Source organism: Anthonomus grandis, chromosome 3, assembly GCF_022605725.1.
Source record: "Anthonomus grandis grandis chromosome 3, icAntGran1.3, whole genome shotgun sequence".
Taxonomy (NCBI): Eukaryota; Metazoa; Arthropoda; class Insecta; order Coleoptera; family Curculionidae; genus Anthonomus; species Anthonomus grandis.
Window position 1 is genome coordinate 41,378,872 of NC_065548.1, and position 18,147 is coordinate 41,397,018.

Consider the following 18,147-nt stretch of genomic DNA (forward strand, 5'->3'; position numbering starts at 1 on the left):
TGCCGCCCATGAAGGGGCTTCTCCATCCAGATGCGGAGTTTTTCCTGGTCCGTATGATGGTAGCTGCGCACTTCCTCGCTCTTAAGTTGTAGAGGAGTGGAATCGTCTATTTGATTTATTGCGCGACGCAGCGTGGAATTTTCTCCTTGCCTGTAAAAATAGGATCTTAAGTTAGTGATTTGTTTTTCAAGTTGTTTACCCAGATCTATTAATCCTCTTTCTCCAAGGTGGCGGGGAAGCATTGTTCTTTCAGTGGCACTTCGAGGGTGGTGGTTGTGCGTTTTAGTAAGTAGGGTACTCACTTTTCTTTGTAGGCCTTTCTATATCTGTCCTACTCCAATTAATTACCCCAAAAGAATAAATAAGAGCTGAACATGCGTAGGAGTTAAGTGCCTTAAGCATATTTTTGCTGTTGAGATTGGTTCTCAAAACTTGTCTTACCCTTTTCACAAACTCGTTAGTCAGTTCGCATTTCATTGTTTGTTGTTCAATCGTTTGTGATTGTTTCATCCCCAAGTATTTGTAAAGTTCGTCCATGGCCTCGATGGTCTGGACATTCTGCATCTGATATTCTCCTTGCTGAATTTTTCCTCGGATTATATTGAGAGTACGGCATTTATCTAGTCCAAATTGCATGCCGATGTCATTGGAGAACTCTTCTACTATATGCAGCATTTGGTTTAGTTGGTTCCTAGTTGCAGCCATTATTTTTAAATCATCCATATACAGTAAGTGATTTAACTTTGCAATCTCGGTGTTATTATCTCGGATGCTAAACCCATAGTTGGTAGAGTTAAGACGGTTCGAAAGAGGATTCATAGCAAGGCAGAACCATAATGGGCTCAGTGAGTGTTCTTGGAAGATTCCTGTTCGAATTGGAATGTTGTTTGTACTTACTGTGCTTTTACCCTGTACTTCGAGCTGGATCGTTGTTCTCCAACTTGTCATAGCGCTCTCTAGAAAAGACAAAGTATTACCATTAACTTTATACACTTTTAATATGTTTATAAGCCATTCGTGTGGTACTGAGTCGAAGGCTTTCTTATATTTTTATTTCTTTCTTATTATTATTATTATTATTATTATTATTATTATTATTATTAATATTATTATTATTATTGATATGAATATTATTATTAACTCTCCTCTAATTTAGTTCAACTTAATAATGAAAATAGCCACCTTTACAAATTAATATCCTTTTTTGGTAATATTTCTCTTCAGCTTGCAAAGTTTTTTATGTCTTCTAATCTAATTATCTTCAAAACAACAAACAATTTAAAAAAGCAACTAGTTAGTGGGATAGACAAGGCTTATTTCTTTTCAGAATCAGGGATACATTCATTAAAATGTAATGACTGTTATGCCATTACAACAAAACTCCAGGCACCAGAATAAAAGAACATACAGCTTTGGTGGATTAATACGAGGATTCTGACAATACCGAAACTAAAACGACATTTATGAATTATTCATCGTACATGGGTTTTCTTTAACCCCGGAAATTGATATTTTACACGAATGCTCAAAAGGTAAAAAAATTACTTGTCAGAGAAAATGGAAATAACTAAAGCTAAGGAAAGCCCCGTTCTTGTGTGTGTTTAACCATCACCTCATTTAAATAACAACCTATCTGTTTGAACTTAAGTTCTTTTCATTTTAATTTTTATTGTTAAAATATTTAATACATGTGTTGATATAATTAGAATTATTTTCCTCGTTTTATTATGTATGTTGGTGGTCTATGGGTTAAACGCGCGCCTATGAATAAGGTTGCTGCATCTTTCCGCACTTGTGACATTTTACGTTTTTGCTTTTTTATTTATTTATTTTTTATCTACAGTGGATATTGCTAACCTAACCTAGCTTTTAATTTGTTGTTAGTTGTAATGTGATCTGAGTAGGTGTAGGTCTAGGTAAAAAGCTTTATCATATTTTATAAGCATTCTTTCTGTAAAATTTTTAATTTTAATTTATTTTTTGGTCTGATGATGCTTCAACATGCGCGAAATAAATGAAGCATTTAAAATTGTATATATTTAATGAAACCGTGACTTAAAGCTTTTGCTTTTGTTTCATTCATATTAAGGCTAAAATTATTTAAGATCTCCGTCCAGTGGGCGTAACTACACAAAAGAACAGCAGTTGGTCGGGTTAATTTGAATTGAATTTTGAATTTCGGCAAAGATATTATTACGATATGTATTTATATTCCGGTTAGTCACAGGGGCAATACTGAGTTTAAATAAAAAATATACTCCGGTCTCTTCTGCGTAGCAACAATATTTATATTTACTTAATTCTATCATTAATTGCGATGGATTATTTAAGTTATTAAAGTTTAATATAGCAATAGACACAAAATGTTACAATAAATATTTTGCCATTAATCACTTTGACTGCAATTAAAAAAAAAAAAAGATGGTAAGTGTTAAAGTCGACTTAAATATATAGTTCCTAACTTAAGATAATGTGGCATATTTTTTATAAAATTTCGAAAAGAACAGGAATAAATTATAGTTTAAAAAACTAAAAGATCACGCTTTTATTGCTAATCGAACTAAAAAGTAGAAAATAATTTTTAATTACAAAGAGTTTTTATTACAGTAGTAGAAGGTCGGACAATGAATCATAATTAATTACCTACCACTGTAATAAAAACTCTTTGTTATTAAAAATTATTTTCTACTTTTTAGTTCAATTAGCAATAAAAGCATGTTTCTTTAGTTTACTATTAATTATTATTATTTAGTAACTTATACTAACTATTATTTAGTTTTTTGTTGAACGCATCTCATATTACCTGGATATTTTCAAGGGCGGCGGCATTTTCAAACTTTTCATACTCTTATTATTAAACTCGATAAAATAAATGTTAACTGTAAAAGTATACTAATTTGGTAAATAGAAAATACATTGGATTTAACGTACCGTTAAGCGAAATTCTGATCACATTGTTTTTGAACGTTAATCAAACTTGTGTGTCAGTGTATATAAAAAAGAATTAATTAAATTAATCCTGGCAGTCCTAATGAGGATAATGGGAAACTGTTATCAAATTATTGCATTGTCATCAGTCCTTGATACGTCTGCAAATTTTAAAGTTGATCAGACTTTTAGAAACCAGTGAAAATTAAGCTCAAAGATTCCGTTACATACATACATAGATACAACCCAACCTAATAAAATCGTGTTAAAAATAGTCTGTGGAAGTTCTAATTCTAGACAAGGTAACAATGGTCGCCTCCCACCACTTTTGCGGAAAATAGCTTTCCTCCAGAGAGCAATTTATATTATAGTTAAGAGGTTTAATAACCGCAGTACAATAAAACAGAAAAATAACAATAATTAAATTGCGTGCTTTATATATTTTGCTTTTGGTATATTAAAGAATGGTTACTAAATTCTTTCTTTTAGGTTTAACAGTTACCAAATTAGAACTATACATCCTCTAAAAATGTTATGAAATCACCATTAGGCCTGTTGTTGTTATTTATATTAGTATATTATTACATTAGATGTTTTGGATGAATACCCCCAATTCCCAATCTACTCCAATTTTCTTTACCTCTACAAATAACAAGTTAATAAATTAAAAAGATTCTTTCCTTTTGTAATATTTCTAAACTGCTTCTTATTTCATTCTAAATTACTTAAATGAAATTCTAAATGGCATAAACCTGAGACGAGGCGGCTTAGGCGTTATCCACGCCCCACAGGATGTACATTTTTTAAATTATTAACCCCTTTTTAATGGCTCACGTATGTCTTAAGATGTTAAGTACCGACTTTATGAAAAAATTAGCCTTAGATCAATTAAAGTCAGACTTGACTAATTTATTCATTTTCTGACATACTACGATATGGTATTAGCTCCAAATTAAACTATAAATATAATGACTGTCCAATATAATGTTAACATTTTTAACTCTTCAATCCCCAATAAAGTAAATATTAAAAAAAATGAATTAATAAGATTATAATTAATAGAATATAAATTAATATTGATTAGGATTAAGATATATAAGTGGACTATAAATGTCTCCAACAAGAATTTTTTTTGCTTTGATTTACTTTTAGCTTTATCCGAATTTGTTTGAGAAAAGATGTAGTTTCTATATGTAAAATGAGAGAAGCATTTTTAAAGCACACATCAATAAAACTGTATTTTGAACTACAGAAACAAAATTATCCTAGTGTAAATAAATAATCCTACTATTAAGAATAAAGGAATGAAGCCCGATTTCTGAGACATCAATTACGTAATATTTATATTTTTCTGCCTGATCCTAAAAATTATTAAAGTTGTTTAAGAGCGATTTCATTTTAAGATGCGTATATAAAAACATAAATGAATAAAGTTTTAGAGCATTTCTTTTATTGATAAATAAAGCCTAATTTGCATTCATATTGATTTTATTTTACGGAATATTAAAAGTATAGTATAATGAATCTCAGTAACGCATTTCTGTCAGGAACACACTCTTTTTATTGACATCAGATTACAGCTTTCACCTGGCTTGCATTGAATGTCGTTTAATTATTTCCAAGATAAACAAGAAAACTGAATAAATTGTCATAAAAGGAAATCCTTTATAAAGACCCATGGAATAACTTAGAATTGAATAAAGGTTTTTTTTTAAATTTAATTGAAAGAAATACTTAAAAGTAGAATACCTAATTTCAACGAACAATAAAATTACAAATATAATGTTAAATTATATCTTAATAGAATTCATCCATATTGTAATATGCTTTATGCAAAAGTAGTTCCTTTAACCGACAGCGAAAAGTGTTGAGCGAACTGTTGTCAAATTTGCTAATAAATGAATACATATTTTTCACCCCCTCCCCCCCTATAAATTAAAGATTTTTACTTATCTCATATTGAGAAATAGGCCTTCGGTGCGCATCACGGTTTTTAAAGATAAGAGAAGAAGTCTCCGGTACGAAAACGGAGGTAAGAGATAATATTTTTTTGTCACAAAGTATGGTCTGCAAGATTCTCTTTGAGTTAGTTTGACAATAATGCGGATTGCCTTTTTTTGAATGACAAAAATTTTATTCAGTAGGGCTAGTTTAGCAACACTTCAAAATGATATACCGTAACTAAGGTGAGACTCAACTGGAAAAAAATAAACTGGCCACGCCAGTTGTTGACCGAATTCTTTCTTTACAACTCGCACGGGGAAACATCTTGATGATTTTTTTTGCCTAAGATTAGTATGTTTCATAAAACGTAATTGCTAGTCGACTAAAATACCTTAAAATTTAGATGTTCTATTTTCTGGCAATAGATCACCAAGATTCATTACGTCATTTAATATTTAAGTGATCATTTACGTCACATCTGAATCCGACCATGTGAGTCTTTCTTTCATGTAGCTCCAGAATTTCCTTACTTTTCGACAGAGTTGATGTGTCTTTCGCCAAGAATTTCTCAATTCTCTGGAGATATTGATTTTAACAAGGATGGTTAATATAAAGCAAGAACAAGAGCAACCCCAGAACAGAAGTTAATAAACTCCGAAATTATAACTAAAAAGTAAGAGGAGTAATGTAACTCATGCGTGATGGGGCTCCACTTCAGTTCAGCATAGCTGCATAGCAGCTTGCCAATTTTTAGATGCAACTTTTGAAGAAAACTGGATCGAGCGCGCAGGTCAAAAGTTATGGCCATCCAGGTCACTGCATTTAAATCCGTTAGATTTTTTTCTTTGGAGTAATTTAAAGTTCCTTGTTTACAAAACTACAGTCAACTCTGAAGAATAATTAACCCAACGGATACGGGATTCATATAATCAGATAAGACCACCATAAGTACAGGTGATGACCATGGACTATCACTTTTTTCTATTTTGTCCATTTTTAAAACCTTAGTCATCTGATCATCGATTTTCAGTTGCATTTGTGGGCTTACCGGATAATAACGGGATCTTATTCGTGTGTACTAGTAATAATTTCATGCTCTACTAGATCAGTACATCCTAATTCATCATTTTTAACAGATTCAAAGTAGTGATTAACAACTGAATTTAAAGATTTCCTTTGCTCTAAAAATAAATCATCAGCAGACTGAATCGAATTAATATTAAAATTCTGTTCATTGGTACCAAAATACCATTGCCCTTTTCTAAGATCTGGAACGTTTCCCATCTTTATCCAAAGTACAGTTTCTACAACAAGAGTGTGTTTCAGTTGTGGCATTACAGAGCAATTGAAAATGTGGATTCAGATCCTGCCGTTGAATTGGAACAGTCATGAAACTAATGCATTTAATTAATTTACCATTTGCAACTTGACAATTTTCATTTATTTCTCGAAGTTTAATTCTCAAATTTAAAAGAATATGATAACCCTTCAAACCTAGAAAAACGCTATTAGCACCTGAATCCAATAATCCATTGATTTTTGTTCCATAGACCGAGACTGTGATATAAGGACATTCATTTTGTTCAACCTTAGAGAACAGATAAGACAAAATAGGTTTGCTGTGACTATCATAAAAGTCTAGTACACTCTGTGAAAATCAACAATTGAAACACGATTACGATCTAACATCGGTTTCTGCTTGAGTTTTCCGACTTTTTGGTATAAAAAGAAGCAATATGGTTAAGGCCTTGGCACTTATAACAGATTATATCTTGATCCCTATCACAGTTAGTTCTTGGAAAATCAGATGCACTCTGTCTATAATCTCTATTTACGTACCCTCTATTTCTACGATAATTATTATCTCTAGAATAGTTGTAATTATCTCTATCTCTCCTTGAATCTGATTAAATCTATTCCCTGAATAATCCTATCTCTATTAAAATTTCTACTCCCATTATTTACATAATCGATTCTACTTCTATGATCACCCTTACTTTTATTTCTTTTCTTTCGTTTATCAAATTCGTTTATCTACTTTTACTACTACCATCTCTTATTCTTCTTTCGGTCTCCCTTCGAACCCTGAAACCTGACATCCGTTTATTTTGAGACTTTGCTCCTTCCTTAACCGAATCACTTTCTGTGTCACTATTAAAGTCTGAATTATATGATTTATATCCATCTTGAAAAAAACTTTTTTAAGCTCGATATTATCTAATTTCTTTTTAGAGGATTTTTCTTCTCTATATGACAAGTCAGTTTCAACTATGTTTTTACTTGAAGATAATGGAACAAAATTCAAAATGTCTCTACAATTGTCTTTAATTCCTCGACAAAATCTTACTAGTTCATTCACAGAATTTACCTCTACTAATAAGAGTTGACTTTGATAGTAAGACAATATATTTTCCTAATAACTTTCAGCTTAACTGAATCTTCCACTGGTACAGTAAGACGAGCAAATAGATTATTCATATAGGCTACATAAATTGTAATACTCTCCCTGTCCCCTTGAGTTCTTGACTTAATTTGGTCCCATACTTTATCATTAAAATCTCTTGGTAAAAATTCATCTTTAAAATGTGTGCATAATGTTTCCCAATCTGATATTTGATCCTTTAAAGATCTATAAAAAATTAAAGCTTTTCCCTCAAAAAGTTCCACAGCACTTTTGAAAAGCTGCTGGGTTGATACACCTCTTGATTCACTTAATTCAGTAACCCTTTCTAAAAATGTATTCAATTCCAATGAACTAGGTTCTGCTTCACCGCTAAACTTAAGACCCCACTTAGCAATATTAACATTTTTCAAAGAAGTAGTAGTCAGTAGTAGTTTGTTGCGTTATTTGATCTGTGGTTAAATTACTCTGATCCTTCTTATTTGGTGTAGAGGTATTAGCACTTTGATTTGTTCCTATATGAAAATCAATATCAAACGGATTTGATTGCTTATTTTTCCTGTTACAAAACTACTCTTCGTTTTCAAAATTTGCTATACACTGTAAAGCTTCCAAAAGTAGTTGCGAAGCCTCAGCCCTTTCAGTGGCTTCCTTTGAAAAAATATGTTCAATTCTAACAAAAATGTGAGCAAGTTTTCTAATAACAAACCAAATTTTCTAATATGAGTGGCACTAAATTCTTCATTTAAAAACTATTTAATTTCTAAAATTTTGACTTTACAGATTTCTAATTCTTCTTTAGGATTCAAATCATGACAAAATTTAAAACTATGACCCTCTTCTTGCAGTTTAATAAGTGGTTTTAATGTAATTAATAATAAGTTCTTTTACGGTTCCAGATGAAACAGCACCTCTGAGTTTAATTTCATACTCTAATTCTTCTTTGTTAAGTCAATCTAGATGCAATTTTAAAGACTTTTAAAGGCTTTTAAGCAAAATTATTCATGCCATTTAACCCTAAAGAAATTTGAAAAGAAGCTTAAATGTGAATCTTCAGTCTGTCAAATTTTTCCCAGAATCCACAAACATTCTACATAAAATTTAGAACTCCTAAAGCTCGCTTGTTGAGAGCTTTGGGAGTCCTAATGATCCAGATATCCCAGACTATCCCAAACCTCACGTGGAAACTCTCAAGACTCCCCGGAATTTCTGACGACACTCCAGCTCGCTAGAGGTTCATGAAACTTTTCGAGGTTGCTCCATGTACGACACTCCGTTCTCCAGAAACTCCCAGGGCATTTCGAGAAATCGCTTCTTAAACTCTTGCTCCAGACACTCGGCAGAAGTAACTCAGAACATGGACACTCTTTGCGACAACTACACGCCGATGCTCCTTATCTGGTCCTGAGAAACCTCAGATGACACTCCGGATGAAAGACAATCTCATAGTACTCAGACTGTCCTAGAAACACCAACACTTGTGGGGATAATACCAATTTTCTAAACCCTTAGACTCTCTATAGAAGCTCAACTCAAACTGTCTCAAAAACAATACCTATCGCTCCGCCTCTCTGAACTATGGACCCTCTGTAAAGTCCTCCAGTTGTCAAAAGAAACTCCACCTGACTCTTTAGAACTCCCCAGAATCCCACAGGGAATCTATAGACTCTGTAGACCTGTAGACTGTACTAAATTATATATAATCATAAAGATATTTTATTTTAAGGTATAGAGAGTTTGAAGTTACTCTCAAAAACTTCCAGTGCCAAGAATCGGTCAACAAAAGAGACTAGTTAGAAAAGTAGAATTGATTTCCAAGAGTTCAGTGTTACTCTGAGCTTTCCGGTTATCATAAGAAACAAGCTTACTAGCGAAAGAAATTTTAAAAGCCTGATATATTACTTTTATTATTAGAGCCTGCTTTTTTTATTTTTTTAACGGGTGTAATTTTACTCGAGCGCCAAAAATTTAAAAGGAAAATATATATGTTGAGTTATGCTACATAATATTCATTGCTAAATTATGTAATAATCTGAGTTGGTGGAGTAATGATTGAGTTGGTAATTAATGCAATCGCTAATAATACCCAAGTCAGTATTGAAGGAAAGGATATGCTTACCAAAGTAATTCCTCTCAACCTCATACTCACTGTAACTCATAACTCAGTCGGGCATGAGTCACTCCACTCTCTGAGTGTAACAACCCCCCAGAAAGAATTTGTAAGGAAAATACGATGCGAGGGAAATGGTTGGTCGAAGAGAATTCTCCAAAAATATTATGCTTGGATAATACTTCGAAACATTGTCGATCAAATAAATCCCACTGCATTAGCCAATGGTAAAAATTTTAGCGGATAACTTCAATCTGATATTTCTTAATATTCGCACTTTGCTTTCCCACACCAGAAAGAAAGTCCAGGAAGTGACAATCTATCAGTCAAACCCCTTCTTCATTACTCATTAATAGACAGAAGATCCGACCCATCAAAATAATCCTATTTACATTAGCCTCCGCTCATATTGAAGCTAACGCAACCTTGCATAACCATAATCAAAATCAGTAAATATGAAAAAAAATTAATGATTTACTATACACATCACTTCATCACTTAATTCAATAGGAATGCTTTATCGGTGAGACATCATTAGTGAAATAAGAACTAACCTAAATTTATTACAAAACATACAGCTATCCTGACTTGCCGTGTTCTGGCCGAAACGTCAATGTCCAAAATTTGAATGTCAAACATGTTTAATCTTTATTGATTGTGTTTGTTTTCTCTTAATAAAATATCGGAAATAAATTAATACAATTTTTCTATTTATTTCCTAGACCACTTCCAATCATAAGGTAAGTACCAAAGATCTTTTCCCCTAATAAGGAGTAAGGTATAAAAACAAAACAGAAAGATAATTTAGCAGTTGATTCCCTAAATTATTCACAGAATGGGTGAGGACAAATAGCTATGATATTTGCCATCACACAAGATATTCCCTGACTGCTGTCTGCTAGACAATACTGAGTGAATTAAACAATTGTGAAAATTTAACAATGAAAGAAGACATGAAATGATAATAGCGCGTCAAGTTACCTCTGTACCAAATTAAGAATGAATTCAATTTTCATAGAAGGCATTTATTATTAATTTCATGTTATTACTCTTTTGTATTATACGGTGCATTCACTTTGTTTATGCAGAATAAATGGTTAAATTAGTTAGAAGGTTTTATTTATTTTATTGGATATAATAATAAGATTATAAATTTTGACTAATTAAATGGATTCTAATATTGACCATTAAATAAATGATGATCCATGTTGAAAAGTAACCGTAACAATATTTTAACGAGTTCGGCAATCATTGTTTAGACGAGCTAATGTTTGCATTGAGGTTGAAGGCTGACATTTTTAGCAACTATTATAAGTCTGGTATTATTTATTGTTATTTTTTTTATTGAAGTAAAAGTTTAAGGGTAGATCTAAAAATACGTTTTTTAAAATTTGAACAAAATCGAATTAAAGTTTATTAAGATATTGTGGCGTTAACTTTACAGTGTTACTATTTTGCCAAGAGTTTGCAGACGGTAGCTCAGAATTATTGGAGGCTTGAGATTGTTCGAAGGTTCACTTACCTCTATTAAAGCTCACCGGCTATTAAAGAATCTAAACTTGATTATAACTATTAAATAAGAGGGCGCCACTGAGTTTTTTTTAATAAATGAAAGAAAACTAAGAAAAAGACTTGATATATAGGTTTCAATTAACAATTAAATGACCCTGGATAGAGTAGATTTAAAGAGGCAAAAAAAATATCTTAACAACACAACCAAATTATATTTACATCAAAGATATGTATACACCATATGTTCTAATCTGTTAAATGTTAATAATTTGCCATAAATTAAAATATGAATAATGTTGATATGATTAAAATAAATTTGACAAATGTAACATTTAAATTATGATTTCGCTACTAGGTAGATTTCAGCACTTGAAAAATAAATTGCAATTATTAAAGTTTTTTGTATAAATTTGTAGTACGCGGGAGAAAGTTCATGAACCTTTTTACCTAAGGCATATCAGCCTTGACCGTGTTATATCTACTTAACTACCAAAAAGGGTACTGAAAAATACTGAAGAAAAAATAACTAAAATTATAGATAAGAAATTGACGTATTAAATTATGATATTGATTAAATATTTGTAGCAATAAATTGAAATTAAAGGTATATCAATAAAAATTTAAGTAAGTGAGACAAATCTATGGTTAGTAATATTTAAATAAATGAAATAAACTGTCCTGTATATTCCTCCAAGAAATGAACGGCTAGCCTTCAAAACCGAGGCTGTGAATGTATGCCATTTGTAGCTTAGCTATCTGGACTGGGAATGTCTAATACTAGATCTAGCTCTGGCTCCAGCTCCACCGCTTTCAAGAATTTCCCGGGGAAATCAAAAGCCTGCAGCCATCAACAATTGAAGAAGAATAAAGAGGAAAACGGAAAAGTAAAACCCTAAAACAACGGTTGCCATTGTATTGTAAAAATGAATGGCGTTAAAAATGTGACACACTCACCTTGCTAAGTTTCATTCTCTATCCATCAAAATCTTGGGCATCCTGCACTAGAATTATGAATTAAACGGTTCCCCAAAGGAACAAGTAGACGCTTGGCGTCTACTTTGGTCCGTGGGGACCAGTAGAAATTTTTAAAATTTTTGTCAGTACTACAAAAAAAATCTCCACAATTATCCATTCCTAAACACGCAGTGGGGAAGATACCCGCCGTATCCCATAAGGCTCTGAGTTCAAACCTTAGCCTCGGTGCCACCATGGCACCGAGGCACCTCTACCCAACTATATTTCTTTTTTAGTTCTTCGAAAAAATTAACATCTATAGTAAATACAGGGAGAAAAGGCAAGTTCTTATTATATATTATAATCAGAAATAAATTTCATTAAAATATTACTTACTTATTTCTGGGTATCCTGCTTCAGAAAACCATTATGTTACAATACGCTCCGCTCTCAAGTTACTCATATAAATATAACCAATATTCAATAATACCTTCTTATTTTATTATAATACGCTAGTGGCATCTAGGGTAAATACGCTGAAACAGACTCCTCAATTAATACACTGTTGTACTAGCGAACGTTATGACGTATTCACCATAGTATGCAGATAATCGCAGTTTCCAAAGTAATTTCATTTACGTTTTTAAATTATGCTTCAAATTCAAAATTAATTTTTTTACCTTAAAAGCCATTCAAAACTTATAGGTCACAAGATAGCCACAAGATAAAGGAAAAAAAAGGTCCCATTTATTAGGATAAATTGGGATAAGACAACCGGGTTTTTATGTCGATTTTTTTAATTTATAGTAATTTATAATTTCAAATTTATTTTTAAAAGCCAATAGTAATAAGATATAAAAAGAATTGACAGGAGAAGAATAAGGAATAAAAGAAACCAAAAACGAAATGAATTGAAACTATAGAAGCCGAGATATAAGTAAAAATGTGGGAAAAACAAAAGAAAACTGGGGTTTTCTCACCGTACCATTTTTTTTTCCTAAAATGATTATTTGCAAATTTTAAAGTAAGCCCTAAACTAACAATTTCCAATAAAAAAACCCAAGAAAAAAATTTTACGAAAAATTTCGAAAAAATGGTTTTTATTTCTTTACAAATAAACTATAACTCTGACAGCTTTTTGTATCAAATAAAAGTTCTTGAGTATATTAAGAGGTATTCGCCTGTGAATATGAATCGGTTCTAGCTATTATAGAATCGGAGAAAATTAGAAAAAACTATTAAACATAAATATCGAATTATCAAGAGCCCTATGGAAAAATTTAAGTTTTTTTTTTGATAGACAATAGTAATAAAATATCTGAAGAATTGACAGGAGAGGAATAAGAAATAAAAGAAACCATCAACAAATTGAATCGAAACTATAGAATCCGAGATAGTAGTAAAAACGTGGGAAAAACAAAAGAAAACTGGTTTTTTTCAACCGTACAATTTTTTTTTCTTAACATGATTATTGGCAAATTTTGAAGTTAGCCCTAAACTAACAATTTCCGGTAAAAAAAATTCAATAAAAAAATAATTTTTTTTTTTGGTCGAAAATCGAAAAAGTAATTTTTATTTTTTTCTAAATTAACTGTAAGTCTGATAACTTTTTGTTTTAAACAAAAGTTCTCAGGAATATTTCGAGGTATCTGTATTTCAAAACGAATCGGTTCTAGCTATCATAGAATCGGAGCTATCATAGAAAATTTAAAAAAAAACTATAAAACATAAGTATCAAATTATCACGAGCCCTATGGAAAAATTTAATTTTTTATTTTTTAATCCTGTACTACTTCAGAATACCTTTAAAAAAGGTTATTAAAAATTTGACTCTAAAATAAACAGAAAACCTATTTCTTTGCATTTTTCGATTTTCGGACAAAATCCGGGTCAAAATGAGCATTTTTTCAAAATATGCTCCGATTAAAAAAATAATAATTTGTCTGCTTAAAGACAACTTCAAAAGTAGTAAAAAAGCTTTATGACAAATTTTTTCACTATTCATACGAGTGTCCCAATCAAAAGAGAAAGATCAGGTCCCATAAGAAGCAATGTATTAGGATAGGAAAAAGAGGTTTGTTTCTTGTTTTTTTCTTGTGTTTTTATTTTTAAAGGCAATTATAATAAAATAAATAAAATTTAAAGGGAAAAAAACGAATAAAAAATTTTATCAACTTATTGAATAGAAGCTATAAAAGCCGTGATATCAGTAACATAGTAAAAAAATAAAAAAAATACACCTTTTTTGACATCGCATTAATGCCTTTTTTTTTCTAAATTGGTAAACTATTAATACAAATTTATTACCAATTTAGCAACCCCCACTAAAAGAACCCTAACCAAAATAAAACTATTATAACTGTTATTTTTTTTCCAGATATTTATACCTTGTCCTAACCTTTATGCTTATTTTATTAATATTATAAATATTATCTTTCTTGTAAATGTCCTTAAACCTTAAAACACCCTGTATAATACGATTACTATAATTAGAAATAATATTTTCCTTATTTATGCCCTCAACCTTAAAACCTCACGTATAATTCTATTTCTATACTATTATTATCCTCATAAATGTTCCGTAATATCAATTCCCTCTGTATATTTCAAATATATATTTATTAATATTTATATTTATTTTATTTATCCTAGTAATTTATAAAAAAAAACCGTTCAAAATTGTCCCCATAATACTAATAATTCATTAATAAAATAACTCATGACGTCACAAGACGAATACGACGCGTTTATAATTATGGCCAGACATCTTCCATCCTTCTCTAAAACCGCTTTTCCTACTCTAACTCGAAACGCAAATGGGCCAGCCGGCCCGTAAAAAATGTAAATAAGATGAGACGTCAGATGCGCGGCGAATTTTCCCGCCGCAATAAAAACCATTCGATAAAAGATATGCACATATTCGGAAAATTTAAAGTTTCATGATATCGTCCGTACCAATTCCTGAGCATTTCCACCCATTTTAAGCCGCTAATTCTCGAATTAAAAAAGTCAGATCCGCCCGAACGTAGAATTTGCTGCCATGACACCGAAAACCCCGTGGTTGCGTCATCTGGCCATGTGCGACTCGATAGTGACGTCGTCCGTATGCTTTTACATCGGGTGCTGGACCGCCAACTTTATTGTACCATGAGCTGGCTCCCTGTGTCTCCAGGGTATAACTGGTTGATTGGAACGGCTTATTTTTTGAGGTTTTTCTTAAATAACAGCGCGTTGCGGAAAACGGCAACATTTAAAGAAAAACGGGTTTTAGTGAATTATAGCTAGATAGTGTCCGGTGATTTCAGAAAAAAAATGGTTGTCGTAGGTATCATAGGTATGCCGGTACTAAGCGTCAAAGTTAAAAAAAGGTGTAGAGTAAAAACTGCTATACGCAGAAGGTTGTAGACTATGTTGAAAAATAGGATTTAAAAAGTTCTTAAAACGCTGAAAGCTTGAAATCTCTAGGTGCCGCCAATAAAGAGTTATTAAGAAAAGAAAAAAAAACGGTCAAAAAAAGGTTCAAAAAGGGGCTTATATTTGTTAACACAGCTCACCCTGTATAGTACGTAGCGTCATGAGTAATACCTCTATTTAATCCTAAAGGATTAAGTTTTCAAACGGCGTTAACAAAAAAAAATAAAAAATTTTTTTTAGAAGTAGAAAAAAATTTATTTCTCAAAAAATTCACTTTTTTTTTTTCGAAAAAAAAAATTTTAAGTTTCAGCTCGTTTATCATGGAAGTAGTAGCTTTTTGAAAAAAATTGTTTTTACAAAAAAGATAGCTACATTCACGTAGAAAAGAACTGTTTTGTCCGCATTATCGGGAACGTTACCGTTTAGGCCCCACAAATGTTTAAGTCAGCGAGGTACCGCGCAAAAAGTTCAATTTTTCAACGAGCACATATAAGAGCTTCGCTCTTAACAAGATTAAGAACAATATATTACAAACCATATTGGCCACTTCCTGCTTCACAAACTTCGGAAATAAAAAACTGGCCTTTTACGTGCGCTCCTACCGGCAACACGGGAGCAAGTCGTCGAAAAATGGATGCAGTACCGACTAAATCAGTAACGACCCCACCTCTCGCCTGAGCTGTTAATATCAGCCAATCAGAGCAAACATTAATTAAGACCAATCAGGAAAGTGACGGACCGTCAACAGAAAGCATGGATAATTAAACCAGGAGAGTGATGCGTTACAGTAGTAATGTGTCATTGACAGTGTGAATTTAAAGAAATATGAATAAAAGAAGTTGACTGAAATTATTAATTAAATTATTAATGAAATTAATAAAATATCAATGGAGCGTTAGTGAATATAAGGAGTAGAAAAATAAAACGCTACAATATTTAGGAAAACCCGATTTTTAAAAAAAGTTTGACACCCAGTCTCTTAAAAATGAAGCATTTCTGGACCTATTTTTATGTGAACTTTTCATCTTGAAATTATTCATAGAATCACCTCCTGGAGTTTGGCCACGTACTTAAATAACACCCTGTATATTAAACTTTGACTTGTAAGAATGAGAAGAATCTGTTGATAAATTAAAAGGTACAGAATTTTAACAAATTTTGCAAGTGATATTATTAATATTGGGGGCCATATAATTCATCGTCAAGCACATACTTGATGTATTAGATAAATTTTGCTCTGCTGCTTTGCTTATCTGCAGCATATTGAAAACATAAATAAAGTTAGATCTACAGTGTTTTAAAAATACATTGTAATTCCGTGTTTATCGTAAAAGTGTGTTATCGGTTCCTAACCAATATTCTATAAACCACACCGTGAAAAATTTAATTTTTTTAAAATAATGTATAGCTATTAGTATTAGTTTTCTGTTTTGTTGTGCAGAGATTGCCAAAATATTTTCTTTTGTTTTTTTAAATGGGTAATAACTACTAAGCTTATGATTTAATTGTTAAAATTATAAAGAGACAAAGAAAATTGTATACTTGTATAGTTGTACAATTGTATTCAACATTTGACACTATTTAGGAATAGTGTCTGGTATAGTATATCAGACTATTCCTTTATTTTACTCGTGGTAAATTTGTATAGCTTTCCCATTTTATGATATCGGAAATATGGTTTAAATAAATAATTGAAAATATCTATTTGGAAGTAAAACAAAAATTTAAATTTTTATATACGTACGTCAAGTATTTGATATGCAGTATTAAACACAGCTAAAATATAAGCTATTTCTAGAGTTTTCATTTAAGAATCTTACCTAAATAGTAATAAAACAAACTCTAAGTCTTTTACTGAACTGCGTACAAAAAATTGCATACTAGTTTACTTAACAAAGATAAAGAAATCCTATTATATTTCAATTAGGTTTAAATTTGAGATAAAAACCATTTAAAGAACCTTAAAAAGTACTATGATGATAAACGGCTTTGAATCTCAATTAATTAAGAACCAGCTATGTTATCAATACCTTATCGGTCCAATATTTATAAAGTTATTTACAATTTAAATTCTCAAAACAAATTCAAACTTCAAGAAAATGTAGTAGTATCCATGTGATCTGCCGCAAAATAAATTATTCGTGGCAGGAGCGCTTGTAGTTGCAAATTGGCCGCTTACCCAAACGCAATGATGATGACGTAGTTACGAAGCCAGTTGCTCGGTCACTTGGAACTAAGAGAAAATTTAATTTAAAGTTGGTCCTTGTTGTGTGTGATGTATATATACATAGATTTTGCTGGAATAATAGCCAGTTAATTCAGTTTAGAGTGTTTCCACTCATTTTACGTTACTTAAGCAACACATATATTTCTAGTCTTTGCACGAGATTTTGCTCACGTATGGTTAAAGTATGAAGAAAAATAAATAGATAAGATGAATAAAATTAGTTCATTTACATAATAAAACTAAACTGTAATATATTAAGAAATTCTTAATAATATAGAAAAACTACTTTTGCTGTTGAGTCGGATGGCATTTGATCATATAGTATTGCTTTATTTTGTTCGGTTTACTTAGAGGTCTTAGGCGATTTTTAAGGCTAAGAGTAGCAAAATAATATGTGCTTTCTATATGCTCCAATAAGTTAAGACCTTGGGGTGAAATGGGTTGAGACATCGTTTAATTTCCATTCACTTTAGCACGTTATCTAACAACTTGAGTTGATCTGAGAAAGATCGAAAGCTATTTGGGAGTGTTTCTAATAGAACAAAGAGAGCGTGCAGAAGTGCAGTATGTAAGCAGTATACCTCAGCATATTCGTTGACTTGGCATCGGTGGTGGCACTGGTTCTTACTTTTAGATCTTTGGGGTTGATTGGCTCTG